This window comes from Mesoplodon mirus (genome assembly GCF_964341445.2).
Source record: "Mesoplodon mirus genome assembly, chromosome: 10".
Classification (NCBI taxonomy): Eukaryota; Metazoa; Chordata; class Mammalia; order Artiodactyla; family Ziphiidae; genus Mesoplodon; species Mesoplodon mirus.
The window spans coordinates 21975713-21995763 of NC_138986.1; the positions used below are offsets into that span (position 1 = coordinate 21975713).

General features: G+C 38.7%; 1 protein-coding gene across 17 annotated transcripts in view; it reads left to right on the forward strand.

Moving 5' to 3' along the window:
* Positions 1-20051, forward strand: part of HIVEP2 (HIVEP zinc finger 2) — a 203110-nt gene that overhangs the window by 109916 nt on the left and 73143 nt on the right. The gene's annotated exons all lie outside the window — the stretch shown is intronic.

The following is a 20051-nucleotide window of genomic DNA, read 5'->3' on the forward strand; positions in this document are numbered from 1 at the left end:
GTGAGATACATGTAATTGTACTGTATAGTATCAGATTCAAATCTAAGGTATAAAGAATATATTGAGTAAATTAGTAACCCTCCTTATTTTATTTCTTTTTTGGCTGCGTTGGGTCTTCATTTCTGCGTGCGGGCTTTCTCTAGTTGTGGCGAGCGGGGGCTACTCTTCGTTGCAGTGCGTGGGCTTCTCACTGCAGTGGCTTCTCTTGTTGCGGAGCACAGGCTCTAGGCGCACAGGCTTCAGTAGTTGTGGCTCTCAGGCTCTAGAGCGCAGGCTCAGTAGTTGTGGCGCACAGGCTTAGCTGCTCCGCGGCATGTGGGATCTTCCCGGACCAGGGCTCGAACCTGTGTCCCCTCCTTTGGCAGGCGGACTCCTAACCACTGTGCCACCAGGGAAGTCCAGCCTCCTTGCTTTAAACCATTCTCATTTTGCAGAAAGCTTAGTTTCTGTGATAAGAATAGAAATCTTAAGGACTTGCTTAATCCAGCTTCCTTGTTGCACTGTGTTGCTTTGGAACGCTCCTGAGGTAGAGAATTCTTAACCAGGAAGAGTTTAGGCTTTTAGCAAATTCTTGGCACTGCCAAGACAGAATTTAGTGGGAACAAGACTTTGGCTACTGTTAAAATGTCAGTGTAGTAAAGCCTGTTCTGTCAAACAGATTTTTGACATCAGAAATCTAAATGGTACTGATTTTAGGGTTTGGTAATTTTTGTTTTAATCCAGGCAGACTCATGCTTTAATTAACTCTTTACACAGTCACAGAAAATTTGGAAAAAAATTTGTGTTCCTAGTCTAGGTCACATGATTTTAGTTTCTGAAATACAAAATTTTATTCATGATTCTAAGTTGTGCATCTCATTACTTTATTTCCCTCTGGATAAACTAGAAGTATTTAAAAATATGATGAATGATGGTAAATAAGAGAGGAAAGTGTCTAATCATTCGGGGAGCAGACTTCCAAACCAAACTAGTAGTGTCTGCTTTACCTCTGGGCATCTTCAGACGTGGTGGGGTCGGGTGGTTTTTCAGGGATATTGTCGCATATGGTTTATGCAATGCTGACAACTGCCTTTGCTTTGTCTAAAATAATCTTCCTTGAGGCTGCTTCCCTGGAACTTGATTTGTTAGTGTAGCTTTTGAGCATCCAGTGAGTGCAGAAATATCAAGTGTGGAAACCCAGGGAATCTTTTCATTTGGCCTGTGAAGTTCATGACCCAAGATTCATTTGTGACCAGTAATTTCCATGGTTATGGGCACACGGTGCCATTCGGAACATTTTTTGGATAATTAGAGGGATATAAGGCAGTTAGATTGAAAAACCCATCATGAAGAGAAATGATAAAGTTTCAAAAGCAAAGCCTTAATTTCTTCAATAGTCATAATAGATGTTAGAAGATGAAAATTGATGCTCTGAACTACTCACTTAAATGTCTTTGTCTGCCACATTTAATTTTCCTTCTACTCACAAGGATTGGCTTTTACAGTTATTTCCAAGGTACCCCACTGTGTTACAGTTAAATTTCGATTGGTGGGACCTAATTTAAATTATGTTTAGGAAACTGTTCTGTAAGTGCCTCCTGAGAACGGACATTGGCCTTCTTGCTTATGTTACTATGAATTCTGGGTGTCTTTGGTTAAGTCAGCTCTTTGAGGTCACTGTGTTTTAAAATATTTTTTTTTGTTAATTACATAAGGACGCTACTTAATTCATAAGGTTATGTGAGGATTAAACTCCTGGCAGGTGGTAGAGACTCAGTAGCTAGTAGTGATTATTGACAATAGTGATTCATGTTGGTAATAGTCACAATCATGGTCTAAATGTAACAATAATTGTATTTTATTAATCACATGACTGATTCTTTAGCCCATCATTGTGGACATAATAGAAATGTACATAGAGATGAGTAACATTAAACCAAACACTTGGTAAGGAAACACTTCATATGAAATTGGTAAGCTTTTTTCGTGCTGTATACAACATAATCAGCAACCTCTCAATCACTTTATCGCCTGAGCCTGGTCTTGTCCATTGACCCAAGCAAGAATTTTTTTTTCAAATAATAAATTTAAAAAATTTGTCCAATTTCCCCCACTCCAAATTGGTAGTAAGAGAAAACAAGATAAAAAAGATAAAAAGGGAAAATTTGCATGATAAAATTTTACACGATATAAAAGGAAAACCTGCATCATTAGAATGGCCTTTCTTTTATGGTACTTTTTGTAAAAGATAATAAATACAAATTACTTTATAATAATGTGACTTTTCATGTCCTGCCATTTTCCTTCAGATAGCCAGGGCTTTTGACTGGTCTTGACCTTATTCATTTTAAGGTAATAGTAGCTGGACTATAGACCTTTAAACCAGGTGCACAGATTTATACGCTCTCATTGCATTGGATGTAATTATTTAAGAATTATGTAAATGGTATGTCTTCTTTAAGCTGAGGAAAGATAAGAAGGAAGGTGAAAATTGTTAGCATTCACTGGGTGTGTTCTGCAGAGTCAGGTTCTTTGCTACAGCTGCTTAATCTTTGAAAAGTAAGAATTAAGAATCCCATATTCACTTGAGAAAATCAGGTTTCAGAGCAGAAATTAATTTGCTGAGAATTACGTAGTTATGATAGTCATTTTTGGAGTCAGAAGTTACTGAAATCTTACTTTAAATTAGAAAATCCAAACTATATAACTCTATTTCCTGTAGAAATTGCTGTTATTTTGTGATTTCCTCAGACTCAGTGTTTATCCATCCATCTGTTCCTTTATGTTTTTACTTTTTTTGTCATTACTTTCACCAGTATGGAAAATAAAATGGGAAACTTTTAATCTATTTAACTTGGGCACATTTTAGTACGTCTTATAAAGATTTGATGAGGTTGCAAATAAGATTTGCTCTCTGTTCACTGTGGTTTGATACAACTTTTCCTGCTGTCACATATAATTCAGAGCAAACCTTATGAGCTTCAATGCGTTGTGGCCTTCAGTATGTGTCCTTTTATATAGGGCCATTTTTATAGGTTTTCAGATGCATACAGTTCTTCCGTTGTGTCCTTTGGGTTTCAAGGTAACTGAAGAGGGTATCAGTGTTTCTGACTGAATTTTACTAAACCGATGTGAAACCTATAGACTCGTAAGCTCTTACTTACTATAAGGACTGCAGTTTGTTTTGCCATTACAGCCTTTGTGAGTGGAGCCCATTACTGTTAGCTTCTCAGGCTACATGGTTTCATTTTTCCAGAATTATTTTCTTAACCTCTTCTATAAAACTGGACTCCTCCTGCTTTGTTTTTCAAGCAGTTCACTTGACTATACCTTGATTTATTCATATATTCAGTTCCTTACCCATTCATTTATTCATCATCAGCAAGATTAATTAAACCAGTAGTATGAGCAAAGCACATTTTGTTCCTTGAGCATTCTGTAGCCATTTGAAAAACTGACTGAGGGTTACTTTTTTTTTTTTTTTTTTGCGGTACACGGGCCTCTCACTGTTGTGGCCTCTCCCATTGTGGAGCACAGGCTCTGGACGCGCAGGCTCAGCGGCCATGGCTCACGGGCCCAGCCGCTCCGTGGCATGTGGGATCTTCCCGGACCGGGGCATGAACCCGCGACCCCTGCATCGGCAGGCAGACTCTCAACCACTGCACCACCAGGGAAGCCCGAGGGTTACTTTAATGTCATTTCATAGTACTCTTCCTGCTTGTCGTTCTTCCTGTCTCCTTCCTTTAGCTTGCAGTGTAGGATGACTGTGGTGGCGGGACCTCTCATCTTTTACTGGCTACATAGAATGCCCTGTTTCTAGGATGACCTGAATTACCATTTGTGTAATGCTTTACAGTTTACCAATGGCTTCCATGTTACATGACCCCACTTAAAGCAAGAACTATTCTGTAGATATTACTTACATTTTATTTTGTATATGAGCAAACAGAGGCTCTAAGAGTTACAGTTGAGTGATTTGCTCAAAGTCACAGCATTAGTGAGTCATGAAGCAGGATTCAGCCCTGGTTCTCCCAACTACAGGCAATATGTCATTCGATGCCAGATCACTGGTCTGGTTGACTGGCAGTGTTCAAATATTGGAGCTTTGTTGATACGATCTGTATATTCTGTTTAGTATGAAACAAATAAGGAAGTAGAAGCCATATTGGAGTTTGGGGGAAGAATCAGATCTCAAGAGTTTTAGGGAATCTTGGAGGCAGTGTACCTTCCCTTCCTTGATGATAACTGTGAAATCCACCCAGTCACTCCCCTGCTCTGAGAATCTCATAGACTCCAAGCAACATCCTTATAGATCTGATTCCCTTGGCAGTTATAGTTTCCCTGTGGATTACTAAATTAGATATTGAACAGCATCATCCACTTCAGAGATCTTCATGCTTTATCTCTTCTTCTCTCTGAATCCCCTTAATGCTTTTTACTTCTCTCCTGTCTCTTTTTTGTATGTATTTTTGTGCTTATGCTTTTTAATAAAGTGATTTATGTGGGGCTTTTATCTCACCTACCACACTGTAAGCTGCTTGAGGGCAAAGACTACATCTTTATTTCATTGGTGTCCTCTTCAGCCTTGGAAATGGTGGTTGAAAAAAATAGTAGATATTCCATAAATATTTGTTGAATTTAATAAAACTATCTGATTGTGAGTTTTCATCTAAAATTCATTTGGGGGACTGCAAATTGATACCTGGGCACAGATTTAATTTTAATCATATTAGGGAGATGAATCAGCAAGTCTGATTCTAATTAAATATCCAGAGCAGAGCCATAAACAAATGTATGTGCTTTCTAGGTGATCTTTTTGAATGCAAAAAATTAGTCTCAAAGTAAAATAACAAACCCACCCCCCAAAACAAAACAAAACTCCCTACATTCCCCTACAAGGATGTTTTATTGTCTTTGTCTTGACCATGGGAACAAAAACAACTGACCTCTGAAAAGATTTAATGAGATAAAATAAAACATGGCCTCTGAATGTAGAGGCTTCCTGGAAGATACAGGTCATGTGGATGTGAAGCACAGCTGTCTCTGGCTTCAGGACTAAAGATGTACATTTAATCCAGCCTGCGGTTCTGGGAAGCCCCTGAAAATTTTTGAGCAGAAGAGTGATGTCATCAGAGCTGCACTTTAGGAAGCTGAATCGGGCCAGGTTGTGCTGGATGGTGTGGGGGTAGAGGTGAGGGGAGGGTGAGTGGGTGCAAGAGTCCCTGAAAGCACAGAAGCCACTTAGGAGGCACTTAGCATTAATTCACACAAGAGCTGTCACCGCATGTTATGCCCTTTCCCTCTCCTCCCACACGTATATCACAGATGAAAGCACTAAGAAAACTTTAGTGAACACTTGAATCCCAAGTTCAGGGAATTCTTTCTTTTTCTTTTTTTATTGAAGTAGAGTTGATTTACAATAATGTGTTCGTTTCAGGTGTACAGCATAGTGATTCAGTATTTTTATAGATTACACTCCATCAGTAATGGCTGTACCACCCTGTGCTGGAATTCTGACTTAACTTCCTCCAATCTCTTCCTTAGTTCCTCACTTCGCAAGTTTTGCATCCTGGTGCCTTTATGGCTACTTTCAGCTCAAAGTATTTTCCTTAAGACTCTCCTGATGCTTCCACAGGTGACTGCCTCTGAGAATTGTCCCTGGATTCCATATACCCAATACCCAAGGTCATAGTGCCTAGACCTGTCCTGTGGAAATTTGACAGTTGGACCCAAAGCACTTTCGGATCTGACTTTGCACACTGGGAGTTCAGGCAGGTGTTGAAGGTCTGAATTGCAGTGGCGGCAATAAGAGTTGACAGGATGCAGACAAGATGAGAGAATGTGCAGGAGGCCCACGGAGGGCTGCCTGATTGGGTGCAGGAGGGGTATGTGTGCGTGTGTGTGTGCGTGTGTGCACGGGCGCACGCTTATATCCGCACTTCTGGGGGCAGAGAGCAGTAGGAAGCTGTCAGTGATGACACGAGGCTTTTGAGCCTGCGAGTTTGAATAGGACTTTTATTTATTTATTTATTTATTTTGGCGGTACGCGGGCCTCTCACTGTTGGTGGCCTCTCCCGTTGCGGAGCACAGGCTCCGGACGCGCAGGCTCAGCGGCCATGGCTCACAGGCCCAGCCGCTCCGCGGCATGTGGGATCCTCCCAGGCCGGGGCTCGAACCCATGTCCCCTGCATTAGCAGGCAGATTCACAACCACTGCGCCACCAGGGAAGCCCTGAATAGGACTTTTAATAGAAAAAAAGGAAGTAAAGAGAGAAGCTGGCTTGGGTCTCAGGATGATGAATTTGATTGTGTACCAAGTTTGATATAAAAGTAGATAAAAAGCTTATACTTTATACTACTCAACTTTTTTTTTTTCCCATGAGGGTTTATAGCTGGAAACAGGAATTCACTGGAAGGCATGAGTCTTCTTCCTCTTTTTACTGTTCTTCCAGCTCCTTAAATATTTCCCAAGAGCTTAGGATGTTTGGGGTTTTCTCAACCTTACCCTTGCCAAAATCCCCCACAAATTCACCTCCTTAGGAACATGTGTACTTGTCAGAGTACACATGTTTAATCATATTAGGGAGATTAAACAGCAGCCGGAAGTGTGCCTTTTGGCCTGCCAAAATAAAACATACGGGAAAAATAGCTATATTTTCCTTTTGATAAGCATGAGCATTGTCACCTCACAACTTGCTGAAATAGCACAGCAAAGGAACACTTTTGGGCAGGCTGGAAAATCAAGGGAATGCGCGAACACAGGCACTTCTTCTTTTCTTTACTATGATGCCTTCGATTGAAACAGTCTAGTTCAGGGAAGCAGGGGCATTTTTACTTGAGCACTAAAATCGAAAAAGTGTATTAGCCATTCGAATTGCAAGTTGTCCTCTCAATTGGTGGTATTTCTAACAAGATCCTTAGGCTCTTAAATTTGTTGGTAGCGGTGAGTCAGCCGGTCCCAATGTAATCCACTCCCATTCCCATCCACTGAGAAGTTTTTGAATTTCAGCAGAGACACTCTTGATTCAATCAGTTTAAAAGCATATAACGATCCTGTAATTATCATTTGTCATTACTTTGTGTACTAATGATTAAAGCAAACATTTAATAACCAAAGGGCAGTAAATATATTTTAGATCATGAGCCATAAAAAGATTTCCATTAACAGAATATTTGGGCAGAAATAAATTATTCATTGACTGTAGCAGAGCTTGATTCTGTCATCAGCCTTAAGTGGAACTTTTGAGAACACCAATCATCACAGTCACCAACACTAAATTGGCTTGAGCCCCCATCCTTCTTACATGGAACCTGAGCTTTCTTTGGCTATTTGTAAAAGCTTTAATTCGGTTTAATTCAATGAATGTTCATGGTGTTTCTGCCATATGCAATTTAGTGTTCTGGTGGTTGGAGGACTACAGTGATGAGTAAGTCTGCATTTTAGCCTTTAAGTTGCTTGTAAACCCAAAAGAGAGACAAGATTAGTACACAACTAACTTGGATATAAGGAAGCTTAAGTAGCGCCATCAGAAATGTATAAATAAAATGCATTGCAAATTTAGAGGAGAAAGAAATCACATGAATTTTCTCATGGGAATGTGGAGGGAGGGATTTGGAGATCAGGAAGTGTTTCCTGAGGAAGGCTTTAAAGACAGGCAAGGTTTGGACAGATGGAGAGAATTACAACCACATAGGCAAAGAGTTGGGATGGGTAATGTAGGTGTCATAGGAACGAAAAATAACATGATGTGTTTGGAACACAGCATTGGTAAATGAAGAGGAGACACCAAAGAGAGGAAAGAAAGATACCTAGAGACTTAGAGAGTGCATAGAGGACCTTGAAGGAGTAATTAGCACATCAGTTTGGTAGACGTTAAAGAACCAATTTTGAGCTAAGGAGTAATATGATTGGATTATATTTTTGAAATATACCTCACCTCACCTCACCTCACCTCACAAATAAGAGGTAGAAAACCTGAAGGTAGACAAGTTAAAAAGCCATTGGGATCATCTCTGTGAGAGGTAATACATTTCTGAACTAAGCTGGTTGTAATAAGAATACGAAGGAGGGGACAGATGAGAGAAATAATGCAATCATTTGTCTATAGGTTTTGGCACATGATTGCCTACATGAGGGGTGGAAAAGAGGAAGGAGTTAAAAATTCCATGCAACGACTTTAGTAAACTTTTGAATCCAGCCAACATTTATGGAAAACCAAGCCATGTGAAAGCCATTGTGCTCTGTGCTAGAGGTGTGTACTGAGAAAAATGAGAAGGGTCTTGTCTCCAAGTAGCTGAAAATTTGGGTGGGGATATAAGTGTACTCAATTAACTGAAATCCAAACCAGATCATGATTAGTGCGACAACAGGAGTAGTGCAAAGAGTTATGAGAACACAAAGGAGAGTGATATTAATTTTGATGCTGGAAAAATAGGGAAGAATCTAGGGGAGAAGACACTTGGGCCTGGAAGGTCAGATAGAGGAATCCAAAATATTTTAGCTGTCAGAAACATAGCAAGAAAACTAAGAGAGGCAAGTGTCAAAGAAACTAAGGGGAGAGGACCTTTACAGATAGAGGAGCTCTTACTTATTGCCCCTGGTATGTCAGATTCTGAGCTGGAAGCTCTGTATTTAAGGAAGGTGTGCCCCACAGTGCGAAGTGCTGCAAAGTGGTAACAATGTCATCTAAGAAAGGGCCCCTGCATTCAACAATTTAAGGGTTAAGAGTGGTTTTTGAAGAGGTTTCAGTCGAGCAGGGGGGGAAACATTCTAAAGGTTATTCCTTGTCTTGAACATATAATTAAACTCCATCAGTGAAAGAAAGGCAGAGCTTTCCTCAGTGATTTATCCTTGACAGGTCAAGTTTATAGAAACCTCAGTAGATCTTAGCTCACCGGCTGGTCTTCGAGGTACCCCCTGAGAATGTGTTAGTCCTGAGAAGTCTTTGTAAATTTTACAATATTGCAAACATGTTGGATGCCTAGATGATTTTCTCACAGGTCCAAGATTTCAACTGACTACAAGCCTCCCTCTTTCTCACTTCTTCCTTCCTCCTTCCCACCATTTCCCTTTTAAGCACCCGGCTGGTTAGGGTGAGCGCATTTGCCACACCCTTGGCTCAGGGTCAGGGAAGTCCTCGGGCTCTCCTTGGCACTTTTCCCACATGGAAGGAAATTTCTAGAGAACAATCCAGGGAAGTGCACGCACACATAGACACACACACACACACACACCCCAGTTCTTTTCCTGTCCTTTAGGATAGTCATGTGCCAATAAACAGACAAAACACACTGTCACATACAGGCGTATTGTGTCACATTCACCCTTAGGAAACTGGGCAGAGAGGCAGTCATCTCATAGGAGGTAATGGGGCTGCTATTAACATTTAGGAATAATAATAGAACTTAAAGAAAAATTTAAAAATTACTTTGTTAAGACGAATAGCGTATTACTGTAGAGTGTGAAGGGATGACATTTGTATCAAGGTTATGTTTAGTGGATTTTTTTTTAATCAATTAGTACAGCAAATTGGGCACAGTAAAAGAACTTTCACAGAGGCACTCACATTACCACAGAGGGGCATTTTAAATTGTATCAGGCCACCCTGTAATTTATTTATTTATATATTTTTCCTGACATCATTGAATTTATTGGGGGAAAAAACAATGAACAAATAACCATACAATCTTGGGCTTTGATAGGTGTTATAAAGAAAAATAAAGTAAGTTAAGGGGATTAAAAAGTAAGGAGGGTGTAGTGTTTTGGATAGAAAGTCAGGGAAGTCCTCTCTGAGGTAGTAAGGTTTGACTAGAGAGCTGAATGAGGGGTTTCTTGTGTATGATGTATACTATGTCCATTGCCACCCCGTAATTTAAAAGGAATGAAAGGAGAGAATTTAAAAGGAGTAGTAGAGTGGAGGAAGAAGCAATTGCTTCTTTACCCCACAGATGCTTAATAGTACATGCACATGGTAAGCGTGTGTTTATAATCATTCACTCATGTATTCGTTTATCCATTCACACACTTGATCCCTCAATCCATAAACATTTACTGAGTTCCTGTTGTGTCCCAGGTTGAGTGCTGGGAAATATAAATGAGTAGAGAAAAAAAAGTAACATTTAAAATAAAATACTTCCTTATTATGGGAAACTAGACAATATAAGTAGATTTCCCTGTTTTATAAGTATACAGCTTGATGGAAGTACATTTATGGGGTGAGTATTATATACTCCTGATTTTACCCCTCAAAGTTCTTTCCTGCCATTGTAAACCCTAAAATGTGTTCAACCTGCTACAATATAGTAATTCAGTTATTAGATTAATGGTAATGGGACTTGTCAGAGCTTCTAAAGAAATTGTCATATGTTCTCATCAGACTTTACCTACTACACCGCTGGAATTCCTTTCCCTTAAGAATTGAATTGGCAGGATGATTTATCAGGCTGATTTTCCTCTGTCTTGTCAGACGCCTTGGGATAGATAGGGTCAGTATGCCTTTTTGTGTATCCATAGAAATAGCCTCAGGGAATTCTCCAAATGTAGGGCCATCTTCTACCTTTGAAAGCACTGTCAAGATCTTTTCAAACAGCAATCAAACTCAGAAGTGGGTAGGACCATTGAGTCTCACTTAGGCTGGTCTCCTAGGGCATAGTAAACCTGAGAGAGTTAGTGATATGTTCCTTGCCAGGTAATACTTTCTCTTTTTACTCTTTTTTATTTATTACCTCTTTGCCTCATTTTTATAATTTTATACTTTTTTTCCAACTGACAACTGTGGCTGATAGGTTTATGTCTTGCAGGACTTGTTTTAATGTCACCTTGGTGATGTATAAGAAAAGAAAACCTTCATTTTCTCCCCCCCCATTTGGTTTTTCAGCATACATTCATGTTTTGGGGTCAGCTATAACATGCTACCATGTTTACCTCTATTTTAAATAGTCAAAAATTTAAGTTGAACTAAGAAACCTATGGGACTTTTGTCCCAGAACTCTTAATCTTGGATTCTTTTGTTTCCAAATCAAATAAAATATATATATGTGCATCATATTTGTGTAAATGGCAATGATTTTCATTATAAATGTCAATAATTTTTATTATGTCAAAATAAAATTTTGAGTTTTTGGAGTTGATGAACATATTAACATAGATTTTTGTAGAGATACTAAAATATTTTAATTCAACTCTGTGTTAATTTGAAAGTTTTATTATGCATACTTTAAGAATGCACTAACCCAAATTTGGAAATATTTATTGACAAAAATAAAATGTTTATGTGGATTTTTTTTAATTCTAGAGAGAGAAAAAAGTTAATTTCACTTCGGTATTATTTTCTAAATAGTATGCATTTGTGCCTGCCTGTATCGTTTTCTAAGCATATATATACTCTTACACCTTTTATCTGGAGCCATGGAGGAGAGGACAGGAACTGGTCTGATGTGTGTACCAAGATCATTCATTCATTCACTCATTCATTCATTCATTCATTCATCCAGGATAGGGATGGATGTTGACAAACGACTTGTATTTTCCGTTTTGATAAATACAAGTAAACTAAATGTTTTTACCTGGAAAATATAGTATTAACGGGGAGGGATTTGACAACATATGTAAACTTAAGGTTGTTGTAAGTGGATGGAAAATTGCCACCTGGTCAGGAAATACATAATAGGATCATTTAGATAAATTATTGATTAATTAATTATAAAATTCCCTTTGATCATTTACAGGTAAAAGAGATATAGTCTTTTCAAAATGTCTAGAACTATATGTGTGCTTTAAAATTTATGTGCTGTGAAGCTTTACCAGTGGCAGGAACAAGACTTAAAATACTTTGATTAGTTATCAAGAACTTTTCTACCATATTAAAAAAACATTAACAGAATTAGGAAGATAAATATGTACCTAGCACAGAGTCAATACTCAATAAATATTTGTCATATGAAAAAAAAAGAAATTTTCTACTACTTTCAATAAAAATAGAGCTCTTCAGAGTCCTCATCTAAGCTTTTATTCTTAAGCTATTTAAATATATACCTAATGGAAATTTATTCTTAAGAATTTTATGATGAGACATTTTATTTTAAAAAATTTTCTATATCAGATATTTTATATTTGTATTTTTTGACACAAATGTGGTTGGCCTGTACAACATATGGGATATAATATCAGTTCACTTGGGATTTTACTTAGAATATAGAGGTGAGCCAGTGGACAAAGAAAACTTAATCATGTATTTGAAGATATTTATTACTTTATTTTAAACATTGCTAGGATTATAATCACTTATTTTTAATGTACCCCATTTTATATACATATGTTTGATGTATTTTGGAAATCTGATAAAAATTTAAATTAAAATAAATTAATTCCATTTTAAGGTTGGCACTGAATTATTCTTCAGAACAGATGCAATTAGTTAGCATTTTCTGAAGCACACATTTTAAAATCTTTTCACTCATGGTATCATTATCATTTAAACCCTCTTTTAGAAATCTTAGAGAATTACGTTTGGAAATGTTCTGTATAAATTCTGCAATGTCTATTATAATTAAACATGCTTAAGTTTATACATTTAGTAATAAGACATATAACTTATGAGAAGGGTGACTCTTGGTAACTCAATGATGTCTAAGTCTTATTTTCTAACATTATCAAAACCTTAATGAGTGAGTTCTGAATTGAATAATACCAACATTACATGGCAACACATAAACATTATGTGGGTAGTTAACTGTGGTAGGTAGGGAGCAGTGATTGGTTAGAAAAGTCATTGGTTGAAATGTCAGGAAACCATCAAGGTTCTTGCCCTGGATCTCATAGACTAATTTATGATCTTGGGCAAGTAAATCAACCTTCCCTTATTCTACTACCTGCCCTCTTAATTTTTATATATATAATTGCATTTCCATATATATCTGCAAAACCTCTAAAATTCTTCCTCTGTGTAAAATAATAATCCGTGAGATTCTGAAGAGGAGTAGAGACGAAAACCTGGTGGACTGCTTTCATGACAGTCTTGACGGCAAGTTGGTTAGAAGCCAAGCTTGGTTTGGACTTAAGAACACACAACTCGGGATTCGGCTGTTGCCACCAATATTTGTGGGGCCTCCAGGGCAAGAGTTCCAATGGAGGCCCACATGCCTTCTTCTTAACTGGATCAGTGACTAAATCTTTATTTATAAAGAATGTGAATTTGTAGGGATTTCATCTGACCTGTTTAAGTTGTGGATTTGGTGAGAATAAGTTTCTGGCTCCTTTTTGTTGTGAATAGTAATTAAATCCTCATTAAAGAATTTGTAATGTCCTGTTAGTGGATTTTACATGGGTCAGGCTTGATAAAAGTTTGCTTACTTTCATTGTTTTCAAGCTTTAAAAATTTAAGCAGATTGACTATTTTTAGATTTTTCTCTTCCTTTATTTCCCCTGAGTTTATTGCTTCTGAACTCCAAAAAAGAAGCTACTTATACCAAGATCTTGACTTGCACTCATTCTCAATGAGCTAAGGGATATAAAAGTAGAATGTTACTTGTATTCAAAGTATACAAAATATCACTGTGTTTTCATCAACAATGTAAATTAAAGTAAAAATTCAAAAACTAAACTATTTTAAAACACTGATTTTTCTTATTAAATATCCAAAATTACTTTAAAATGAAAAGGCAAATCCATATGATAATGAGTATATAAAACATTTAAAATCTAAATTATTTAAACAAAGCTAAAGCTTGTAAATATATTTTCAAGAAATTTTATTGTCTTCTTAAATATTTTAATCAAAGTAAATCTACACACAGGTTTAGGATTCAGTGTTCTTTTAGTTGCTAATGTAAAGAATTAGTGTCATGTTTTATGCAGTTTACCTCTATACAAATTTAAGAATAAGAGTTGCTTACTTGTGAAATGTTCCTGAGGTACCATGTGTGATTCTTTTTCCAAATGCTGCACTAATCATTAATAATTCTAGAACCACTGATCCGATCACTAAGAGAAGCAAGAAGAAAGATGCTGCCATTACTGTACTTTGCTATAAAAGACTTTGTTGTGCCATTTGAGAGAAATGACTGACTAGATAATTCAAGAAGAGTCATGTACCACAGTGTTCATTGCAGCTCTGTTTACAACAGCCAGGACATGGAAGCAACCTAGATAGTCTTTTCTTAAGCATTAATGCTGCTTACATCTTCTCTGCTTTTGAAATGATGTCGAGCTCCCCACTTGGCAGTGTCACAGCCCACAAACCTTCAGGGCATTTGAACTCGTTCACTTTTTGACTGGAGCAAAGACATTGGGCACAAGATGAGGAAAAGCATTTCCTGGGGCCTAAACAGCTCTAGTCAAGAGCTGGGACGTTTAGTGCTACAGGACAACTGGATGCCAGTGACAGAGGTGCCCGTATATTTGTCCATACATTTCTTTTGTGTATTTGTGGTATGTGGCCTTTCTGACGCATGGGACCCAAGGCAGGAACCCCTCCTGCTCGGCGGTGTGGGCTCTGCTGGCTGTATCTGGGCGTGAGCGTACTCTTGAGGGCACCATCTGCAGAGGCAGCACAGTGGTTCCTTCCTGAGGACACTAGGGGGAGCTGTCGCAGGAAGGAAGATGTAGCAGATGGTGTTGTGACTGGCTGTCAGACTCCCTTTGGGCTCTTATAAGTCCCCCTTGCTGGCATCCTAGAATACTTGGTTGGGACTTTTCAAGGGGACTGGAGGTCCTGTATGAGCAGGTGGGGCTGGAAACAGGAGCTGTTGTTAATTGGTGTTGATGCCACTTCATCTGTATACACCTAGGCTGAGAGGGTCTGGGAGTGTTTGGGTAGCTCATTTCCAAGTCAATAAGTGCTCCCTTCACTTCCGTAGGGATGGGCAAAGACACTTCTATCCTGGAAATCCGTTTTCTCCACACATTTGGAAAGGATAGGATAGTTCCAATTTCTTTTATGAATATTCTCTGTGAAGGGAGCTAGGGAAACAATTAAATCATTGATCTGAGATCAGTGAAATGATAAAGGGATTTATTATTTACGTAGGTTGTGGACCTTAACCACAAATGGATAGAATTCAGGGGGTCTGAGAACTTGGTTGAGAGAAAAATTAAAACTATATCTTCACAAACATCTACCTGAGCTTCAGCACTGCCTCCATTATTAATGTAGGCAACAGATGATAGTAGTTTTAGCAGCATCTGTGACTTGGTCGCCAGTAGAAATCACAGATATTTTCATGTCCCACTACTATTGTGGATAATATCTCAGAGTATCTTTATAATTATAACTGCTCAAAATGATGGTAGGAGCTTCCCTGGTGGCGCAGTGGTTGAGAGTCTGCCTGCTGATGCGGGGGACACGGGTTCGTGCCCCAGTCCAGGAAGGTCCCACATGCCGTGGAGCGGCTAGGCCCGTGAGCCATGGCCGCTGGGCCTGCGCATCCAGAGCCTGTGCTCCGCAACGGGAGAGGCCACAACAGTGAGAGGCCCGCGTACCGCAAAAAAAAAAAAAAAAATGATGGTAGATATTATCCTGCACTATATCTTCTAAAAATTTATTTATTTATTTATTTATTTATTTTTACATATACATGTATCTGTTCTTTTTCAAATTCTTTTCCCATTTAGGTTATAACGGAATATTGAGCAGAGTTCCCTGTGCTATACAGTAGGTCTTTATTGGTTACCCATTTTAAATATAGCAGTGTGTGCATGTCAGTCCCAAACTCCCAATCTGTCCCTCTCCCCACCTTTCCCCCCTGGTAACCATAAGTTCATTCTCTAAGTCTGTGAGACTGTTTCTGTTTTGTACATTCATTTGTATCTTTTTTTTTAGATTCCACATATAAGCGATATCATATGATATTTGTCTTTCTCCGCCTGACTTACTTCACTTAGTATCATAATCTCCAGGTCCTTCCATGTTGCTGCAAATGGCATTATTTCATTCTTTTTAATGGCTGAGTAATATTCCATTGTATATATTACCCTGTACTATATCTTGTTTCTAATTTTTAATGAAGAGTCACATATGTTCCTGTCAACAAATTTGTTTAAAATTTTTTTAAGGTAACTGTATTTCATTATAATTGGTTTCCTTTATAATTCTATGTTTTTTATTTTATGTAGTTTAAAACATTATGCTAAGAAGGGATCCCCAGGCTTCTTCAGACTGTCAGAGGGGTTCATGGTAACAAGAAGGTTGAGAAATTCTGATCTAGGTAAAATCTCCTATTTTGCTGCAGAAGATCAAGGCCTTGGAAAGACTAGTGAGTTACTTAAGGTCATCTAGGGGGGCAGGAGTTAAAAGTGGTGTCCTTCCTGTTCTGTGTGGCCTCCTTGCACCTTAATCCTGATCTCAGTGCCAGGGAAATGAGCTCCTTGGTCTTATTCAGCAAAAGCCCTTTCATTATGATGAAGACCAAGCCAGCTTCCTTCTTTCTTTGTGCTTCCCTGGCCTGGAGTGGCCTTCCCACCTCTCACTTCCACGCCTGCTGGTGGTGGATGGGGAGGTAGGGTAGTCTCCAGCAGTGCTTGCCCCTGGGTCCCACAGCATCACAAAGCATGCTGTTCTAAGACACCTGAGCGGGTCAACAGAAAGAGCAGAGAATTTAATCCTGATTGCTTGACCCCGTTTTAGTGGTGGTATTTCAGGCAATATTGGTATCCCCATGTTAGCAGGGGAAATCTTTCATCCAACACAGTAGGCTTTGTTAAATTAATTAAGGAGCTCTTGTCACATGGTTTCTTCCTCTTTTAGACTAACATAAAACTGAAATATCAGCAGAGAAATAGAGAATTCATTACTAATATTTATCTTTCACTTCCTAGTGCCATTTCTAAGCACTGTATAATTCTCTTACCAATTCTAACAATATTATCGTTATCCCTGTTTTACAGATGGGAAAACTAAGGCACAGAAAGGTTAGGTAACTTGCCAAAAGTTATTTATATGTCTACTAAGTGTCAGATATGGGATTCAAAAGAGGTATTCTGGCTCCAGAGTCCCTGGTCTGGGTCACTATGCCACATGTCCAGTTACTATTTCAATGTCTCACATCACCATTGCCCAACCTCTATCTTTCTTTGGTTTGGGGTTGGACTAGGAGCCTACATATCTGGGGTGAAGGGAGCCTTTGGATTATTTTGAGGCAGTCCTAGGAGGAACTCTTTCCAGTCTCTTGGGGCTGTCTCTGAAAGGTACTGTGTCGTTTGGTTCCAAGTCTGTTCAGCTTTAATCCCTTGCTTCTATGTATTCAGGCAACATGGAGAAGGAAAAACACATTCATACCCAAAAGGTTTAGTAGTGCTGCAAAATGCTTGCTATGGATTGACTTTGTTCCGTTTCAAGGACTTGACAGTGCTTTCATCTTCGCTTTTGAAGCCTTCTCATCAGCAGCATTGGCAAATATACCTTTGAAAATTTGTACCTGAATTCTAGTGTTTTGAAAACAAAAATGTTTGTTAGTGTTTCTCTTCTTGAACACTAGTTGTTGTTTTGCCAACCAGTTAAACGTCTGAAAATCTGAGTGCTGGCTGAGAAGCTAAGCTTGCTGTAACCAGTTATCCTCAGATGGCCAGATTCCGTTGTGTACCACTTTTATAGATGTTCACTGATTGCATACTTGGGGTTATGAGGTGTACTGTTCCCCTTGTTTCTGCCAACCATGCACTGCACATTATTTGATAGCGTGAGACAGATGGTATAGCTCAAGCTAAAATGATGAAGGAGAGAAGAAAGTGAAACAATAGAAAAGGAGCACTGGATTTTCTAATTCACATTTCGGAAGTGAATTTAGCTTCTATCATTAACTAATAAATGCAGTGTTGCTCTAAGACTTCAATTCATTAACGTCTGTTTAAACGGATATAACTGAGTAATCGGCAGGAAGCAATCTTTTCCTTCATGGAGGCCGTGCCAGATTGTATGGGGTCTCCTCCAGATTTGAAAATGTTGGGCCATTGGAAGTGTCAAAAATAGATCTGGGTTTTTCAGACTAAGATATACCACCATCAGTACCAATCAAAACAGAAAAATCCCAAATCTTATTTTTAAACTGGAAAAAAAAATGTATATATAGCCTGGTGAAGTCGCGGTGATAAGGACAATTAATCAGTTTTCATGCAGCTGCTTCCTGACATTTCTGCAAATTGTTGTGGAAAAATTAATGAAGGTTAGATCAGTAATGGTTTCAAGCTTGGCCAGTGGAAAGAATGACAGTGTTTCCATCAGCAATTAAGCTGGGCTGCTTTCTTTTTTTCTATAGGGGAAGTGGTATGATGTGTGTTCTCCACAGGAAATGGAAAATGGCAGCTGAACTCTGTGAGCACAGGTATGGAGCAGTCCGGGGCTGCTCCAGCAGACTCTCCTTGATGGGCACGACCCATGATTTTCTGCAGAAAGGCTTTTGCCCTACCACACTGAGACATCATTCCTGAAAAAGAGAATGAGGATTTTCGGATTTTCTTGAGCTGCCGTTTCAGAAACAGATAGGCTCTGCATCTAAACTTTGGGAACCAGAAAGTGGAACTTATGACAAACAGAAAGTGAAACTCACCTATCTAATTTTATTTTTCAAGCCAAAGGTAGTTCAGTGCAGGCCCAGTTCACATCCTGTGTAACCCTATGGGATTTTCCCCAGTATTAGTTAAAAATTTTCCCATAGGGTCACACAGGATGTGAATTAAAGTAAACACTTAACGAGCAAGATGAAAAGGAAATTAGCTTTCTAAATGATCCTTTCACTGTTAACATCCTGAGTAGCTATTAGAAACATGGGAAAGGATCACTTCAATGTCTCATGATCAAGTTGTTACATTATTAATAAACTATATTAAGATTCTTTCCTACGACATATGAAATATATTTCTTTATATATGAAACTAGATTTTACCTATATATTGGCCTTTTTGGAAAACACTAAACAGCCTAGCAAAATGCTCTATAAATCAGTGGTCCTTAGCCTTTTGCAGGAAGGGATTCACAAACCACTTCAGGACTCTGAAAAAAAGCTCCTGACCCTTTCTCCCAGAATAATGCATATATAAACAACATTTTACATACAATGTTAAAAGTTTCACAGATCTCTTAAGTGACCTTGGACCTCAGGCATTTTTTATAGGACTAGTTTTATAAAGCTTTTTATGGACAGATAAAAAATTATGGTGAAAATGTTCATTCATTCCAAGTAAAGATTTTATAAGAGGCACTTTTTAAGAAACTTTAACTGTAGCAATAATAATTCATTCCCTTTTCCACCTGGAAAATGCTTCCTTGTCATTGGAAGGGAGCTTGTACATTGGACAGAACATACAAAGCTGGCTTTGAAGCTGGCTGTGTGACATTTTAGCAAGTGACTTTAGGTGTCCTGCCTCAGCTTCATGATCTGTAAAATGGTGGCAACAGGGGTAATATGTTACTTGTGTCTGACAAATAGTCCAGCCTCAAAATATATCCCTTCCCTTCTCTTCTTTCCTTCCTCCTTTGAGATGTAGCTTAAATGTCACTTACACATTTTTTTGCGATTTCTGAAGGCAGATTTTTTTTTTCACTTTCCCCTCAGTGTTTCTCTAGTGCTCTGTAAATTTCTTTACTCTTTTTTTTTTTTGCGGTACGCGGGCCTCTCACTGTTGTGGCCTCTCCCGTTGCGGAGCACAGGCTCCGGACGCACAGGCTCAGCGGCCATGGCTCACGGGCCCAGCCCCTCTGCGGCATGTGGGATCTTCCCGGACCGGGGCACGAACCCGTGTCCCCTGCATCGGCAGGCGGACTCCCAACGGCTGCGCCACCAGGGAAGCCCTCTTTACTCTTAAAATTGTGTCATCATTCATTGGGTACAACTAAAGGTGTGAGTTCTGAGGCTCTTGTATTTTATTAGTGATGTTTTATTTATCTCTTTGCATACTGTGTCCAGCATAGTGCTTAAGACACAGACATTTCCTGTTTATTAAATTAGTAATAGTATAATGCTTATTAGAAATGAAATAATTTGGATTTGGGCTTATAATTGCAATTATATCATGTTTATGTGACAACTAGTCATCTCAGGAGGGAGGTCAAATGATCCGTGTACAGCCGAAGTGAAATTTAG